We start from the raw sequence: 16,394 nt of genomic DNA, 5'->3' as shown, positions 1-16,394 counted from the left end.
GGAAACTGGCATCAAGGATATGGACTGAAAGGAAAAACAAATTTAGGAAAGATGTCAGCAAAGATCGAATCCTTACATGTGGCTGAAGGGCATCTTGGCTTTAATTTAAACTGTTCTAAGATGCTTTGATGTATGAAAGGATACATCTAGCTATAATAAGGAGCAAGAAGGTTGTGTAGCTGTAACATCAAGGGTGAGTTAATTAACATGCTAGACTAAAATGTTGGCTTGATTGTAGCTCAGGATACTGTATCGCACAAACCTAGCCAGTATAGTTAGTTGCAATAAGTCATGTGAATTTAGGCGATGAGTTAATTCAGTACAGAATCCTGAGAATATTAATTTTAGAACTGTAAAGAAAAAATAGGCAACACAAGATTTATTTGGCCTATTGTCTTCCAGATGGTTGGAGAGCACCCAGTTGGAGATACTTATTTTAACAAGGTGAGATCTTGATGTGCTAAAAAGCTCAAAGACCAAAAGGGAGAGTGGGGAGGATGATTAACATGCAGTGGAACATCTGCAGCTCTTTTTTCTGGTGGTCCCATTACATGCTGCTTGGTTCCATCCATCATTTTTTTTCCCAAAATGGAAAAACAGATCTAAAGGCATTTCCACATCTGCCAAATTGCATAAATTGTCCCAGGAATAGAACTCTGTCTCTTCAAAAGGACTCACTGTAAAAGGTGAACTTACATTTACACCTTGTTTCTCTATAAAAATTACCACTGATCTGACACACAACGGCTTCCATTATTATGATCGTTCCCCACCACAACCTCCCTTATAGCACAAATAGGAGAGGTGCACATAGACAAATGCATGAACACTTATTAGAAGAGGGGAAGGAAAAGGATAATTAAGTGTAGTTTTATACATACCTGTTTAATCACATAAGACTTGATCTCATGCGAGGACTACAAAGCTGCTGACAAAAATGCCGGTCTTAAACACTTTCACCTATGAATAGTGCCAAAAGAACCCTATTCAGCAGTTTGTTCTCTTAGTGGACAAAAGAGGAAACTTGCTTTTTGCACTTGAATATTTATAGTTTCTTACTTTTTAAAAGTAATCTCTGGAGTTGATCAGGGATTGGTTGCCTGACAACTGATTAAGAAAATGCAGAATTATCTTAAAATGTAACATATATAGTTTAATTTGTTGCAGCCGGTCCAGCAGGATTTACTCACATCCTGATGGCTTATAAATCTGAATTTCAGTCATTGTTAATTTGGTGACAGAATGACTGCTCTCAGGCAGTTTGTGCGCCTTAAGGCATGAAGACTACATTCTGAGGAAAGCAGGAAAATAATAATTTATTCCACAATGCTGAAGTTTCCAGTTGGACACTACTTAATCATATATTCCATACTGTAGTGTCACAAAAAGGTAAATGAGGTAGTCATTTGGTTCAGTTTCAGTCTTTGTTCTAACTAAATACAGTCAAGAGGCCTTTGGTTGTTTGTTGAAAAACACCAGCAAAACAAAATTAAGGTGAAACAGGCAGGAGATCCCCAGGGATTAAATTCAACTCACTCTAATATTCAGCTGATACTAAGCATTTGCTCCTTTTTCTTTTGATGCTTTCCTAGGGTCTTCATGGAGCACAGTGCAACTTCTATCTATGACATCAGGAGATAATTGAGAACAATCAGCAAATGCAGCCTGTTTACCGCAATATGTGGCAGAAGAAACATCAAATGCCAAACAGGGTGCTTTGTCTTGTAAATTCCACATAAGGAATGAGAACAATGAGTATGATTACTTACTGTAAAGGCAAAACTAGAAATAATATTAGAAAATACTGTTTATTTTAAAATCAGTAGAATATTCAAAATGTTATTGCATGACTACTAATCACATTAAAAAAACACAGTCACAACTCCTAGTATACTGATTTAAATACTGATAAATATTGATTTAAAAGTATACTTCCTATGTCTTCATTTTTCAAGACTTGGAGCCTAGCCCTAAACACAGTGATCTGGTTCCTACGTCTGACTGGAAACAGACGTTATTTTTAAAATCATGAATGTTGATGACGCCACGGTTGTCTGCATTCACTCAACACATTAAACTATAACGTGCTTTATTTGATTTGATATAGCTGATGTGTGAACTGAGTTCAGTGTATGCTACTTCCTGGTAGTTTTGTCCTATACATTTTAAGCCCTGTGTTAACTCTAGCCTTAAGATCCAGTCACAGTTTGCTCTTATTGTTACTTCTCAGCTAGATGTTAAAATATCCAGCACTCTCAGCACCCACAAGCAGCAACAAATTAGAAATATCACAGTTGAAAGGGTACTGTGACCCTGTAAAAAATTATGGAATGTACAATGGCATGAAAGAGCCAGTTTAGTGTAGTGAAGGGACTGGCCTAGAAACCAGGATACTTCTAGTCCTGCCTTAGGCATGGACTTACATTATCTAATAATACTAATAACCCACTGTTTTGCTGTATAGCTGAATGGAAGATAATCATGGCTTGTGCATAGAAATAGGCATATTAATTCAAGAAAACTTTAAGGACCATTAATTCTATCATGATATTCTTACCATGAATGGTCAGGAAGAGCCTCTTAAATTAGTACTTATTACCTTTATTACACAGGTGGGGAAGAGACAGAAATTAGCCAAAACTCAAGATGAGTGGGCTTAGCTAAATTGAGAATGCGAATGAAAATGTCCGTTTCAGGACATGATGGCTGACTATCGTTTTGTTACCGTGCACTTACAGGGCGAGAGACAATGCACTTTTATCCTCCGGAATTTGCGAATGACTACTTATAAATCAGGAGGGTATACGTCCCGACCTCACCTGCTCTAGAAGGCCGCAGCCGAATAGTTGGATGGAAAGAAATGCAATTTGACCAAATTCAGATCTGCTTTTAGCAGTTCATTCAGCTCGCAATGAATGAAAACAGCAATACAAACGTATCTTCGCATTCTAGAACCAGTCGTAAGTGATCTCACTTACTAAGAACCTCCAGGCTTGGTCTCAATGCCCCTTTGTACCCGGCTGCTACGCCGTCCCCCCTACCGGAAAAAGGTACGCCCAGAATGCGGCGGATATCGGGCGTGGCCAACGCTCATTACAAAAAGCCATTCAGAAACCAGATCGAATTTAGCCTACAGTACTCTGAGCGTGATTCCCACCCCTCTGTAATCGACCCTGATTTTTTTCTATTGGTTGCAAGCAAAGCGAGAAAAAGGTTCACTGCTTCCCGATTGGCCAGGATAGTGTAGAGGTGAGCAAATTTAATTATTCACAAGCCGTGTTGGAGTTGAAAGAAAGGCGCCGGCGAACCACGCCCCCTTTAATTTACATATCAGCGGACACGCCCCTCCCGGAGGTATCCAGGAAGGAGAGGCGGCCGCGGCGACGCGAGGAGGAGTTGTGGTGTGTTGGGGGACGTTGCGGGGTTGGTGGCTTAGTGCCAGTCCTCGGGTGGGTGCGCGCGCGGCCTGGGAGGAAAGGGGGGCTGGGTGGGCGTGCGAATTCGGGGAACGGGCTGGTGAGGAGGAGAGGGGGAGGCAGGTGAGGAGGCTCGGAAGGATGGGGGTGGGGGGAAAAGAAAGGAAGCGAAGGACGGATGTGGGGGAGTGGCGTTGAAGGGTTGACTTCATGCTGAAAGGTGAGCTGGGCTTTGCTGAGGTGGGAGGAAAGAGGTGACACAACTTCCAAGTCGGTCTCTGCTGCGCTTTGCATGGGCTTTGGAAATAGGCGCGGTAGTGGGAAAACGGGGTGGAGGCTGGAGTAGGGAAGGGTAGGGATAAGGCAGGATGTTTCAGTGCGGGAGGAAGCTGCCAGATATTTAATGGATGAATTGGGAGCCTTAGGGTTGAAGGGCTTGGCTTGGGGAAGGTATGGGGGTGGCCCTGAATCTGCGACAAGTACAGTATGGTGTCTGGGAGAGGTGCGGAAACTCGCTAGATTAGGCTAGCTAAGACTGACCATGCTAAAGAGAGAGAAAGAAATAAAGAGAGCCAGTTTGGTCTAGTGGTTAAGGCACTGGGCTAGAAACCAGGAGACTGTGAGTTCTAGACCCGCCTTAGGCATGAAAGCCAGCTGGGTGATCTTGGGCCAGTCACTCTCAGCCCAACTCACCTCACAGGGTTGTTGTAGTTGTGCAGAAAAGAGGAGGAGGAGGAAGGGGTGTTAGCTATGTTGGCTGCCTTGAGTTATTTATAAAAATAATAAAGGTGGGATAGTAAACAAATAAAGACCCTGGTCCTGGGGATGCTTGCCTCCCTTGAAGGTTGAAACTAGTGCTGACCTGCAGTGTGGAATATGGTGGATGGTATTTCAGGAATGCTTTACCTGGAAAGCTAGGTTGTCTTAGGGGTGGAAACACTAGGCTAAAAAGCAGATAATGAGCTCCTTGCTATTGGAAGGGGGGGCAGTTGCCTTTCCCCTATTACTACTTGTTTTCAGGTGGTTCTTATAAGTTCTGCCCCAATCATTCTTGCCTTCTATTTCCCTTTCTTTGAAAGTTAAGAGGCTGCTCTTGGTGTAGAGGTCTATATTTTGTAGAGCAAACATGCCAAAGGAAAACAAGGAAACCAAAAGGAAAAATGCCGGATTGGTGTAGAGATTGAGGTTTTAATTCCAGCCAACTGGGTTGATACAGAGTATTGTATAAATTGAGTAAATAAATAGTGTGTGTCTTGGGGCCAGTACAGTACCCTTTAAATTAGCCTAGTGCATGTATAATGTTACCTTAAGTTGAACATTATATATGCCACCTTCGGTTGTACAAAAATAAAGGTGGGATATAAATCTAGTAATAATATAAAGCTGCCCCATCGTTGCCAGGGTCTGTACACTGCCTGTGGTTTATGGCTTAGCATATTGAGTGAGCCCAGCCAAGTATAACTACTCTAACGAACCATATCATAGTCATATGGACTTAACTGCTGAATTAAATAACTTTTGTTTAAGGGCCCAGAATTAGACCAAATTTAGATCTATACTTTGCTTTAAAAAGCTTGACACAGTGAATGCCTCTGCCAATAAAGTTTATGAGAAACTGAACCCCCTTTGCAGTCTTTGTCAATATGAACTGATAAAGTTTCCCACTTAAAGATTGGTTTGTTGAGTGTCCTCTTCTAAGCAAATGGGACAGTTAGCATCAACTCTACCTGACCCACCGCCCCTTGCCAGGAGTCCCAGCACCCTGACAATCTACATTCTTCAAAACCATAAAAGATTAGCCAATGGCACACCTGAAAAATTAACTGCATTGTAAGCTGGAAAGAGTCTTCTGATCGTTTTTTCCACTGAACTGGGCTTGATTTGGTGGAAACTAGAACCCTTTGAAATACTCCAGTTTATTGTTACATCAACCACAAAGACATTTATTTATTACTAGTCTTTTAGCAGGTTTTCATTTCCACATTCAAACAATGGTGCATTATCTTATGTATGGGTTTAATTCCCGTGTCCTGCCCTCTGCCTCTTTTGCAGTCTTTTTTTGTGATGAAACTGGTGTATTTAGAGTTATAACTTAAAACTGCCTTTGTATATTTATTATTAAGAACCTAAATAGTTGCCTATTCAACACATTTATGCATGTTCAATTCTTGCAGCTTCCTATGGGATTAAGCACTGGGAAAACAAGCTATATTTTTGTTCAGTTTTGTGTAATATATGCAGATATATGGATAATCATGTTTTTATATGCAGAGCAATGATAGCTGAATGCAAAGCTTAAAAAATTAAGCTTAAAAAAATGGTAAACTTAAATAACAATGGTGTGTTCTGTAGGCTGGACTCTAGTGTCCACACCTTTTTAATCATTATATTCAGCTGCCAGTAATGCTCAAAGTGCATAATTCATAGTTGGTCTGCTCATGGTTTTCCTTGGCAACATCAGATGCTCTCAGATTCTTCACTGGATCCCAAGAGCACACAATTAAAATAATGGGACTAATTTCTGAATAAACATACTTAGGGTATCAGTTGTGGATTGCACTTTCAGAGATTTAAATCAGAAATTGTAATTCTCCTTGACAACACACAGGATGAATGCTGCTATTTATACGTTTTCTAGTATAGAGAAGTTTCTTATAATCCTGTTACTTGATGGGCATTAATACGAGTAGTATAACACCAGTAATCTCACCAGTGTTCACCTGGAGCTCTTGTAGCTCATTCTCTTCATTAAAATTATATATACTGGTCCGGTCTGGCTGGTTGAGGGTTTCCTGGAAGTATTTGACCCACCTTCTGTTTTGCTCCTCCTAAGTGACCAGAAGCTTCCCGTTCTTATCCTTGATTGGGACACTGATGCTCCTTCTCATTCCGGTCAATTCCTTAATGACACTGTAAAGAGTCCTGGAGTCATTTTGGTTAGCTGCTCCTTGAGCTTCAGTGCCTTTCTGTTCCAGCCATTCTTTCTTATCCTTCCTGCAGCTTTTCTTCACTAGCCAGTTGAGCTCTATGTATCTTCAGCTCATTTCTTTCACTTCATCCACATCTTTGGCTTGATCCCTTTTTTGTTTTATAATTTTCCTTTCGTCAACCAGCTTCCATGATCGATCTTGGATCCACTGTTCCTTCCGTCAGCCATGATTTCTCCCAGTGGTGTCTTGGGTGCATTCTGTAATGGTGTCTCTAAGACTGTTCCAGTGACCTTTCGCAGTTCCTGAGCAAAGGAGTTGGCGGCTATAGGATTCTTCAGTTTCTCTGTTGCAAATGGCCCTTTTAGTATGGACTTCCTTAGATTTTGAAGCTTTAACTTAATTTTTGCCCTGACTAAGTAATGGTCTGATCCAATGTCTGCCCCTCTGTAAGCCCTCGCATCACACAGTGATGACCTCCATTTTTGACTGATGCAGATGAAATCGATCTTGTTAAAGGTATGCCCATCCAGTGACTGTCAGGTCGCCTTGTGGATATGTCGATGTCGAAAGTATGTATTACCGACGCATAGTCCATTGTGTTCACAAAGACACCAGTTGTTCACCATTGTTATTAAGGCAAGCTTTGGACGCATGAACTCCAATCATGTTCTCTAGTCCACATCAGTCACCGCCTATTTGAGCATTAAAGTCTCCAGTAAGGATCTCAAGGTCGTAATTTGGAATACTATCAAAGGTGTCTTGGAGTTGCTCATAGAATTAGTCTTTCGGCATATAATAGTTGCTTTTGTGTGTCTTTGGGCGAAATGAGCTGTAATTATTCGATCGCTGATCCGTTTCCACCCAGTAAGCGCCCTTGTTGCCCGTTCACTTAAAATGAAGCCAACCCCATGCTCATGTTGTTCTTTTTGGCCTGTATATAAGATGATCTTACCATTGCTGTTGATTTGGCCACTCTCTATGCACCTGCCCTCACTGATGCCCAGAATGTCTAACCTATAATCGAAAACCCGTAAGAGTTGGTTAAGTCATGCAGTCTGATGCAATGTTCGTACATTCCATGTTCCAACTCTTGTGATGTTCTTGGCTGAGAATATCATTTTGGAAGGCATCAGCAAGTATCAACAAGAGGCTTGACATCTTCAAACAGATGCCTCTGCTGAACCTTAAAGATCTGATATTTCAACCACAACGAGGAGGTGCTTCGAAGGAGTGGCTCGTCTAAACTTCATGACATCGCCGCACATAGAAGACTCCAACTGGCGTCACATCTTTCGCATGGAGAACAACTGGGTCCCTAAAGTAGCAATGAGTTGGACCACCCCCAACGCTAAACAAGGAGGACGCCCTCGAATAACATGGCGAAGATCACTGATACAAGACCTGAAGGCGTTGAATATCACATGGAAGGATGCTGAAGCACTTGCCCGAGACCGAAAGAGTTGGAGAACCCTTACTGCCCGATATGCCATGTACCGTTGATCTGGGACAAGAGAGAGAGGGAGAACACCAGTGGAAACTATTTGCCATTTCTGATTCAGTAGCACCTGTGGAACTTTTGATCACAGAACAGTCTTTCGGACAGTGGAAAAGACTTGGCCACACATAAAGATTTATCAGGAATTAATGAAATACAATTGATATATTAGAAACCTTAAACCTTTCAAGGTTGTTTTGTGCATATATATAAATATTGCAAGGTGATCTACTTGAAGACTTGTTTTAATAAATCTTGAGTGATTCTTGATCATTATAGTATGTTTTTATCCTGATTTTCAATAGGGAAATGGTGTGCTGCTCAGAGTTGGTTTTGATTGGAATGGCCACTAAGCCCTATAAATAAAATTAAACAAAAAATACTATTCGCCTTTGCTTGCCATTAGCAAAACTTTTGTATGATATTTGCTGTTTTAGCTCTTTAGTTGGGATTAGCTAATTTGCTATCTAGTATATGTAACTATATATAATTATAGTACAGAAGGAAAAATAATTTTCAATGTAAAATGAAACTGCTTTGCAGTGGATGATATATGGCATAATGTACCTAATATCAAACGATTTACTGTAGAATCTCAATATGGTATGGTTTGAATCTAAATCTTTTTAGCCATTGTTCAGTCATAGCTTCAGTTAAGAGTCTTGTACATACTATATTCCTTGTTACTTTGCTGTAAAATATTGTAGATGCAGTTACAATAGTTACTTTTTTGAGATCGTGGGCTCTTAGATCATTTGTAACCAATGATTTTTGTCAGTCTGGTAATAAAATGCTTAAAGTTTATAACTCAAGTTCTAAAAGAAAATGAAACATAACTATGGCCAGATGAATGCTTAGTCCTAAAAGGGTATTACCAAATTATATATTTTATTACTCTTTTTTTCAATGCTGGGTTGTTGTCTTGGCAATTTGAGGTCCTCAATAAATCATGCTTAGCCCTAATATGGTATGTTTGATTTTTGCTTAAGTTGTGTAAACATTATTGTTATGCTTTGTAAACCATGATTTTTGGTTAGCAAGTTGGATAAATGTGGTCACTAATTTAAATAAACTGTGGTTTTAAAAAAAAAGGTCTTAGTGATGTGTGAATGCAGACTATATACTTCTAACAATGTTCTAACTGATGTGTCAATACTTACATTAATTCAGAGTTTCATAAATGTTGACATAATGTCTTGGGCATTTTTTTCCTTTGTTAACTGCATATTAGTAATATTCATCTTGATTTTATCTATAATGGTGTTTTTCAACCTCAGCAACTTTAAGATGCATGAACTTCAACTCCCAGAATTTCCTAGCCAGCATGTTCTGAGGTTGAGAAACACTAATCCATAAGATACTGGCTATGGATCTGTACATTTGGCAAGAAAGCTAACTTTGCAAATATGGTTGATAATACTATATTTTGTGTTTCATAATGCTCTATGGGCAAGTGCACATAGCAGTTCTACATTTTTAAAGTAGTCCTAAATTAGTTCAACACTTAATATTGTAATTCTGGTGTCATACTGAAACTTGGGCTTTACAGTATGTTTTCAACCTTATTACTTTGATCATTCTGATTTTTGACTGCCAGTTGGCTTGTTCCGCTTCTTTTGTGTCTGAACTTAACTACTTGCTGTATAATTTCTGTTCAGTTACTTTAGAAATTTTAAGGGAATTAAGTCTCTATTTTAATAGGCTAAATAAATACCATGTAGAAACATCTTTTGGGGTTTGTTAGTCCTGAGAAATAACTCTGGTTCTCAAATCACAATTTTACTGTAAAGTTTCATATGTTAAATTATTATTCTGTGCATATTTGGATGACTATCTTAGTGTTTTGTGGTTATGAGGAATTTGAATTCAGGCTGGTAGTTTGTGAAACTTATGTGATTCTTTTTCTTTAAAAAAAGTGTGTGATCCAGAAAAACTGGTTTATAGCAGAGATACTTCCTGGTATGTGTTGGGGGGGCAGAACCTTTGATCTTTCAAAATCCTAATCTTGCTACTCAGAAGTAAATTTTACCAAATTTACTACTATTTATTTCCTGATTTGTCTTGATTCTCTAGAACTGTTAAGATATCGATTCACACACCATGTAGCATGCTAAATAGTAATTCTTAGTTAGCTTTGGAGCTGTAATTCCTGGTGCTGAATAGGAATACAATATGTTGATTTTTAACATGATTTTTCAGGCTACCACAAAATGGAAACACATTTTGGAAAGAATACTGAAATCTGCATAAAGACAAACTTTTCAGAAAACTATATTAGAAGTTCTAAAATATTGCCATGGTTTCAAATAAGTGTGATGTCCTGCTTTGCATTCTACTTATGATTGGCTTAAATTTAAACTGTATCTAAACAGTATGTATTAATTTTCTTAGGCTTTGGTAACTTCATAAAATCTGTTACACTAAGTCAGAGCTTTTAGTTAAAAATATGTACCTGAGAACTTCTTTTGCAAAGCTTTCAGAAGCTAAATACAATGTATTTTAGTCCTATGATTGCGGAGAAGATTGACTTTTAAAATAACATTCACATCACCATGATTTGTATCTGGGAAGGTTAAATGCAGGCAGAAGTGAGGACTGAGCAAGCTGTCTTAATTATGCAGCTTGTGTCTCTTTTTAAATGGCATCAAACATTTGTCAGCTGGAAGTTATTAAACATTGCTCCAATATAGGTTAAATCTACATGGAGAAGCTATGTGCGTGTGTGTGTTTCAATGTTTTAAAATATATTGGTTGCCTGTGTCCTGGTTTATATATAGAAAGCAATAACTATATTTATGTATTTTACAACATTTCTGTATCTCCTCAAACACAAGAGTTGGGTGGTTATAATACATTTGAATATTTGAATTAAAAAAAAGTTTGCTTGATTTTGGCTTAATGTATTATGTGAATCTTCTCATTGTGGTTTAGCATGATGTACAAACTAATTACTGTGATTTGCTTAATCAGTCATTGTTAATACTAAGTTAGAATTTTTGTGTAAGAACATAGCCAACATATGTGCCTACAGGGCCATAGTTAATTGTTTTTTGGCATTGTTTCCATAGTACAGGTAACTGAACTCCCACATGTGTTTACGTGGTCTGCTGTTTTATTGTAAAACGTTTTTGTATTTTTCTCATTAATAGAGACCTATTTATGATGAATGTTGAACTAGATACAGTGAGGAGGAGCATGGTGCTGCAAATACCTGTATCGAAACCAAAAATGTACTGAATAACTCCAAATATACAAATGGCCAAAAACTAAAGCAAGGAGATGAATTTGGGTATCTTAGTATAATGTGTACTGAAGATGGAAATACACTTGGAAAAATTTTAAGATAAGCAATTCTGGTAGAAAGGTTGTGTTGTACATGGTCTATTGCAAAGAATGAGTGTCAAAAAAAGGTTGCCTGCCTCTGCAAACTGCATTATATGGAAATGTGAGTTGATTATAGGAGTTGAATGCAATGGGAATGTGTGTGATAAAACAAGAAGAAGTAGGGTCAAGACTGAATGGATATTGAATAAACACGGGCTGAATAAAGTGAATGACCAGTACAATACACTATGCTGAATTTCTGAGAATATAGATAAATGAAGATCAAAGTGCAGAACAAATATATAAAGGAAGTATGAATGGGTTGAATTAAAGGATTACTATACAAAATAGCAATTGTTATAATTGATTAAAGTGACAACGTAAGAAACTCCAGAGAAGTAACATGTCATAAATTGTGCCCTAATTCAGAAAATAGGCCTATATTAATATAATTGCATACAATTGCATCCTGTTGTTTTTAAGCTGCTGCAAGTCTACACCTCAAGGACTATGCACTTCAACTTTTTCCCAAGTATTATGTTCTTCGTCAGAGGAGTGCCCTCCCCCTACAGTCCAGTGTTTAGCACTGAGAAATAATACCTTGGGATTATAGGTCAGTCATCTTAGCCTGTTTTCTTCTACATATAGTAGGCTATAATTCTTTCTCACATCTGGGTTTACAGGCATAGCAGTCTATAGAAAAAAATACTTCTGGAGGATAATAAAGTAATATATTACAGTATATACTGTAATATACTGGATAATTACTGTATTATATACACACACGAAGATAATACAGTAATATATACAGTAATATATTTGGAGGATATCAGGTGGGGAAACTGGTATGCTCCTGAGTACAGCTGAAACCTGAACCAAGTTTAATGCCAGGTGATTTTTTTTTAAATTAAGCTTTGTAACACTGCTTAGTTCTCCCTTTAATTTTTATATTTAGCTTTTGGTCCTGTGTTGATTTTTATGGAAGGCTTTTCTGTTTTACTCTAACAAATTAGTTGTCATGTTAGGTTTCTTCTTGCCATTAAGCTGCTTTGAAAGACTGAAGAGCAACTCTTAAACGCATTCAGTAAAAATGCTTGCCTTAGTATGCTTCTGGCTGTGAATTTGGGAGTTGGCTCAGTTATGCATAGCCCTTCTATCAGTTAGGTGTATCTCTACTTCGGAAGTATTTGTATCACTGCAAGAATTAGAATGCATACTGTTAATTGTTCTGTTATGCATCAAACCATATGCAAACTGGAGTGATAAGATAAAGGACTGTTACTCTCAGGAATAAAGAATTAGTGTAAGAATGCTTTTGAAGTGGCAGTGTTTCTCTGCCACAATATTTAAAAGGAGGAACAGTCTGGATGACCGTAACCACCTTAGTGTTGTGGGCATTTTATTGCAGAGAGAAATGTATGCCCTGTGTACAGAGTAGTGCTCTCTCTATAAATCAAGTTAAACTTAAACATAGTCTGTTTCAACTGTATAAATTTATGGGTCCTCTTTAAAGGGAAATGTGCTCAGGACTGAACCAGGACATGTTGTTACGCACTGGATTTAATAACTTTGGAACGCCTTTTTGTTACCTTTGTCCTTTGCCCTTCATTATGAATAAGTAACTTGTTCAAACAACTTTATGAACTTCTCACTGTGGCTATTTCTTCTGCTTTTTTTCCTTGTTTTTTGTGCATGGTACAGAGTTGGGCACTGCCCTTCCCACTTGTTTCTACTTATTGTAATTAAAGGGCCTTCTCCTCCCATGAAGTTACTACAACACTTTGCTGTGTTTTTTTTCTTTTTTGCTCAAGTTAGTACCTCAATTAGTTGAACTTCAGAAGATTACACAATAATGCAAATATTAATGTGTGCAGATAGTTTGCTAAAGTGTAAGACACTTCCACCTTGTACAAAGCTAGGCTAGCTTCTAAACATTAGCTAAATCCTGAGGCGGCATTGCACAAGGTATCTAATGCTCTTCTTAGGTAATCAATTTAGTTACCTGTAAAAATGCACTGATATTGCCAGGTCTCTCATTTTGCCCCTTCACTGTTGTGTAGTGGTGACAACTGTTTAGGTGAACTACTATATCAAACTATTCCTTTATGAGTTTATGACATGACAAATGATCACCTCATTTTTGATTGGAATGCAGAGAGAACGAGCCCACTTGTTTACACAACCATAAAGTAAGGACAATCTGTGGCTGCTACAGTATTTCCCACAGTCCAAGATTTTCAAACTGAGGCAATCCAGAATACATTTTCTAGTTTCTGTAAATAGCTCCATAATTAATATGGCAGTTTTGCCTGTGAGTAGTTACTAACATTAAACTAAACCCTTCTCATGGAAGTTTAGGAATATTTATATTTGAGATTGTTCTGCATGGTTTATTTGTACTAAAGATCTTATGGAAAAGTACTAATGCTGCAATGTTAATAATCTGCCTTTAACATTCCTAAAAATGTCTTAAAATCCAAACCAAAGGATATATTACAATCTTGCAGCCCTCCTCATTGTGCTTGCTGCAAAAGACCAACATAGATATTCATACGCTGTAGAAACGGAGATAGATTTGCAGAAATTCTACAGTTTTCTCTGCAATCACAGACTATGGTCTCATTTATTTCTTGGCAGAAAAGCATGTGTTCTTACATGATAGCTCTGATACAGGATTTTTTTTTAAAGATTGGCATGGAAGGGTTATAACTTGGTGCAAACACTTTATATGAAGATCTTAGTTTCATAAGTTTATCACTTAAAACCAAATCCTTTTCTTTATTTATTTAAACAGATTTATAAGGCCGCCCAACACACACACGGTGACTCCGGGCGGCTTATAGATGTACTAGTACTAGAGACTGCGACCGAAAGAGCAGGCATGCAGCTTGACATACATTGGTGACAGTCAATATTTTGGTGCTATGTTTTTTTGGTTTGGCTTCAATTCCATCTCATGCCTCTAAGAGTTGACGTCTAATGCATCTGAAAAGTATCCAGGTTGGGCAAAAAAAAAAAAGCTCTATTTGATAGGGTGAAGCGGAAGCAGTAACAGACTGCAAACTAAGGCCTAACTTTTATCTCACTGCTTGCTTTAAATAGGGTCCTTTTCTATTTTCACTGAAGAGTTGAGAATCCCAGCTGAAGCATCATGGTACAGATATTGTCAGGAATTAACGATGAGATGTTATGCAACATCTTTAATCTGAATGCCGAACTTCTCTGTGAATGGGGAAGCTGTTTCTCAGATAATACATATGTATGGCTCAAGGATTTCTTTTTGTTTTGTTCAATCCACAACATGTTTTTTTGCCTTTGCTCCTGCTACTATATTTGTTCTTTAAATGTACCTGTGCATCTTACGTTTGAACTGCTAACCTTTGGTTTCTCAGCTTTCTCCTTCTAAATTGGGCTTCCTTCATGGTCATAAACGTTCCTCGACTTTTTTGCAAATGGAGGCAACTGAACTCTGGACTCTAAATTGTACTGCCGCAGAATTATTTCTTCTATATATTTGGATAATCTTTTATTAGCTTTTGTAGAGATACTGAGCATTCTGTATGGAGGGATATAAATACCGTAAGGTGTTGCAATACTTGTATCATTTATTGCTTTGCTTTTTCTGCTTTGAGCAAAAGTGTCATTTCTGTGCTTTCATAAAAACAATTATTAACCAGCCAATATTCCAGATTTTGTTACTTTGTATTCTTAAAGGAAGGTTGGACATCGTTGGCTGACTAACTGTAAACAAAATAGAGATCCATTACATTCCACCATTATTTCCTTGTATTTAAATATTTGGAATTGTTTGGAGTTGCATGTCTTTTTATATATTGTCTTCAACATCTCATTTAAGGTAAACCTTGCTTTCTACTTATTTCTTTTCAACAGTGGCTGCAATAGTGAAACATAATTTTAGTGGAACTTAACTTAAATCCTGTTGGAGCAGAATTCCATTTTTCTAGGCCAGGTGTAGACATCTCATAAACTGTGGCTCTAGGTCCTCTTTGTCCATATAGCCTAAATTTGGCATTTCCTTGCCAAAAAAAAACATGTGTATTTTCCATGTGATAAGCAGATTAAAATGATTTAAGCCTTAGAAGTGAATTCCAATATGTAATAGTAATTTCAGTTTATTACATGTAAAGTAATACATATAAATTACTCATTTCAAATTTTTCCAAATGAGAAGATTCTACCTTCCTCCAGTCTGCATTATGATCATGCTCTGTATCATCTTTAACTCAGCCTAGGACATCCTTAGCGCAATACCCGCAATCTGGTTTCAGGCCTGTTTTCTACATTTAATTAATTTGGTTGTGCTGATAGGACTTACGCTGAGGAATTGATGGAGGAATGCATCTGTTCTGATGGACCTTTCGGAGACTTGAGTATGCTGTTAACCATGTTATCCTTTTGATTTGCCGGATTGATATAACATTAGAAATGATGGTATTGTGGGTTTAGATCTTTCCTGGAGGGCCTGCCATACAGGTAGTGTTACAGGTTCTCATACCACTAGTGGAAGAGGCCTGGGCTGTGTCTGCATTGTCCAGATGATATGCAATTCTAAAGTCAGTTGAGCTGTGTTATGCCGGTATTGCATTGGTTGCCCTCTCTGAGACTAAAACAGTCCTAATCCCCAATCAGGTTACTTGGAGGACCACCTTTCTCCACTGGAACCTGCCATTGTATTTAAATCAGCTTATAGGCCCAGCTTGAGTAGCCTTTAGGGAGACCAGTCAGTTTGATGGGTATCCAATAGGTTGGTTAGTTGTTTGAAGCACGCTGGCTTGACTGACGTATGCACCCTTTGAAGACCCGTTTGTTTTGTCCTGGTTTTGTCTTTTTTTTTTTTTGAAATAGTGGTTCCTCTTTTAAATGGTCTGTTTGGCTGGGAACAATTTTTAAAGCTATTCTCCTGGTAATTAGAACCAGGTAACCGTATTATATTGGTTATGATCTTATGGCATATTTGACATGGTACATTGCTAGGCCTTTAAAAATGGTGTGTGGGGGTGCATCAACACCCACAATTTATTTATTTCAAATGCGTATGTGCTGCTTTGACCATTCCAGCCCCAAAGAGCTTACAGTAAAACATATTTGACTATATCTTCCAAGGACATGGGGTTTTTAAGTTCCTAGAAATAGTTGCAATAAGTCAATTCTAATAAAGAAATGCTAAAGCAGGATGATATATTGTCAACCCTTTAAACTGGATTCTTG

General features: G+C 38.1%; 1 protein-coding gene across 3 annotated transcripts in view; it reads left to right on the top strand.

The window, feature by feature from the left end:
• The first annotated feature begins 3,357 nt into the window (after positions 1–3,357).
• LLGL2 (LLGL scribble cell polarity complex component 2) overlaps positions 3,358–16,394 on the top strand; it is a 63,130-nt gene continuing 50,093 nt past the window's right edge. Inside the window, exon 1 of one of the 3 annotated variants that reach the window (XM_063293105.1) lies at positions 3,358–3,423. The gene's annotated coding sequence lies outside the window, so the exon portion shown is untranslated. Of the gene's footprint in view, positions 3,424–3,582; positions 3,637–9,780; positions 9,801–16,394 lie in introns of those variants that run through there. The other 2 variants (XM_063293104.1, XM_063293106.1) reach the window with 2 other exon arrangements.

Source organism: Candoia aspera, chromosome 2 (assembly GCF_035149785.1).
Source record: "Candoia aspera isolate rCanAsp1 chromosome 2, rCanAsp1.hap2, whole genome shotgun sequence".
In the NCBI taxonomy this organism is placed as follows: Eukaryota; Metazoa; Chordata; class Lepidosauria; order Squamata; family Boidae; genus Candoia; species Candoia aspera.
The sequence above is the reverse complement of the archived record's forward strand: the minus strand, read 5'-3'. Positions and strand labels throughout refer to the sequence as shown.